Below are 2842 nucleotides of genomic sequence, written 5' to 3'. Positions count from 1 at the left end.
AAAAAAAAAAAAGAAGGGAAAGACAAGGAAGGTAACAAAGCCCCACACTGAGACTCAGGTGTACATCTGCCTAAGACTGATCTGGACCAGGAAAACTAAGACAAGCTGCTCTTCTGCCCCCTTAACCCCTTCACAGGAACTGGCCCTGGTTAACACACCTCAGCAGTTTACACCCTGAGGTGCAGGTAAACCCGGAATGCTGAAGGTGGAATGCAGAGTAGAAACACTGAAATAAACACTCCAGCACCTCAGAGCTCATGTTAATGACCACTGAGGAGTAGGCCAAGCCTGGTCGCTCACACTTGTAACCCCAGCACTTTGAGGCTGAGGCAGGATGATTGTTTGAGGCCAGGAATTCAAGATCAGCCTGAGCAACGTAGTGAGAATCCATCTCTACCAAGGGAAAAAAAGATAGCCAGGTGTGCCTTTAGTCCTAGCTACTCAGAAGGCGGAGGCAGGAGGAGCACTTGAACCTAGTGAGCTAGGATGGCAACGCTGCACTCTAGTTTGGGCAACAGAGAAAGACACTGTCTTAAAAAACAAAACAAACAAACTAACAAAGTAGGAGTAGCCTGATATTAGAGAAATTATAGCAACAACAAAATTCAAAGCCTGCTCTACTACTGACTTGATTGACTCAATCTCTTACACCGAAAATATAACAGAAAAAAGAGACATGCCCATCTCCAGATATAAATGCTATTTACCTAAGCCTCTATTTATATTTTTACACGTGATATGTAACATTCATTCAAAATTCACTAAACAAACAGAAAGGAAAAATAGCCCACTGTCAAGTGATAAAGGGGACAAAACAACCAGACCCAGAGATGACCCTGATGATGAAACTATCAGAGACATATTAATATGTCAAAGGACCTAATGGAAAAGATGAACAATATACATAACAGATGGGGGATTTTTTCTTTTTGTGAGACAGGGTCTTACTATGTCGCCCTTGGTAAAGTGCCGTGCATCACAGCTCACAGCAACCTCAAACTCTTGGGCTTAAGAGATTCTCATGCCTCAGGCTCCCAAGTAGCTGGGACTACAGAAACTAATGTGAGCTCTGCCTGCCACAAAAGCCCACCACAACATTCGACTATTTTTTTGTTGTAGTAATCATTGTTGTTTAGCAGGCCTGGGCCAGGTTCGAACTCTCCAGCCACATTGTATGTGGCTGACACACTAACCACTGAGCTATGGGAGACAAGCCAAGATGGGGGATTTGAGCAGAGAGATGGCAACTACAAAAAGGAGTCATGAAAATACTAAAAGGAAACAACAAAAAGACCATCACAGCTTTTTCAAGTTTCACCTTGGAGGAAGCCAAGGTGCAACTTTCTTCAGTTGTCCTAAATTTGGGTTCATCTGACACCAGCTGCTTCTACCATGCTGCCTAAGTTTGACACCAATGAGATCAAAGTCATCGTGTACTTGAGGTGCACCGGTGGCAAAGTTGGTGCCATATATACCCTGGGTTTGTCTCCAAAAACAGTTGGTGTTGACGTGGCCAAGTCAACCAGTGACTGGAAGGCTCTGAGGATTACAGTGAAACTGACAATCCAGAACAGACAGGCCCCAGACTGAAGTGGTACCTTCTGCCTCTGCCCTCATCATCAAAGCCCTCGAGGAACAACTGAAAGACAGAAAGAAATAGAAAAACATTAAACACAACAGAAATATCACTTTTGATGAGATCATCAACATTGCCAGACAGATGCAGCACCGATCTTTAACCAGAGAACTCTGGAACCATAAAAGAGATCCTGGGAACGGCCCAGTCAGTGGGCTACAATGTTGATGGCTGCCACCCTCATGATATCATAGATGACATCAACAGTGGTACTGTAGAATGCCCAGCTAGTTAAAAAGTAAAAAGGAAAATGTTTCAATAAAGGATCATTTGACACCTCCCCAAAAAAGACCACCACAAAATCAGAGATGAAGAATTCCCTCAGCTATGTTAAAAACATAAAAAAAGGACATCAGAATAAGAAATATTATAGGGATTAAGAGGGACATTATACATGATAAAGTATAATGATAAAGACAGATCACTTTATTAAGAAGACAATTCTAAAAGTGTATGTACCTAATAACAGCTTCACAATACATAAAGCAAAAACTGATTGAAATAAAAGAAAAAATACCAAAACTACAGTAAAGGTGGAGTCTTCAACATACTCCTTCAGTATATGGAAACCAAAAATCAATAAAGAGATAGAAAACAAGCCAGGTACAGTGGCTCATGCCTATAATCCTAGCACTTAAGGAAGCTGAGGAAGGAAGATCATTTGAGTCCAAGAGCTTGAGGTTGCAATGAGCTATGATGATGCCATTGCACTTCAGCCTAGGAGACAGAGCAAGACTGTCTCCAAAAACAAAACAATACAAGGGGCTCAGCACCTGTGGCTCAAGTGGCTAAGGTGCCAGCCACATACACCTGAGCTGGCGGGTTTGAATCCAGCCTGGGGCCTGCCAAACAACAATGATGGCTGCAACCAAAAAAAAAAAAAAAAGCCAGGTGTTCCAGCGGGCGACTGTAGTACCAGCTACTGGGGAGGCAGAGGCAAGAGAATCACTTGAACCCAGGAGTTGGAGGTTGCTGTGATGCCACTGCACTCTACCCAGGGTGATAGCTTGAGGCTTGGTCTCAAAAAAAAAAAGGCTTGTCTCAGCGCCTGTAGCACAGTGGTTACAGCTCCACCCATGTACACCAAGACTGATGGGTTTTAACCCGGCCTGGACCAGCTAAACAACAATGACAACGACAACAAAAAATAGCCAGGCGTTGTGGTGGGTGCCTGTAGTCTCAGCTACTGGGAAGCTGCGGCAAGAG

General features: G+C 43.6%; 1 pseudogene; it reads left to right on the top strand.

Annotated features, from left to right (window-relative positions):
• Positions 1 to 1302: 1302 nt before the first annotated feature.
• On the top strand, positions 1303 to 1871 carry LOC100951687 (annotated as a pseudogene).
• Positions 1872 to 2842: the final 971 nt, after the last annotated feature.

The sequence above is a fragment of the Otolemur garnettii genome, unplaced genomic scaffold, assembly GCF_000181295.1.
Source record: "Otolemur garnettii isolate 467f Iridium unplaced genomic scaffold, OtoGar3 scaffold00082, whole genome shotgun sequence".
In the NCBI taxonomy this organism is placed as follows: Eukaryota; Metazoa; Chordata; class Mammalia; order Primates; family Galagidae; genus Otolemur; species Otolemur garnettii.
This window is presented reverse-complemented; position numbering and strand designations above follow the sequence as displayed.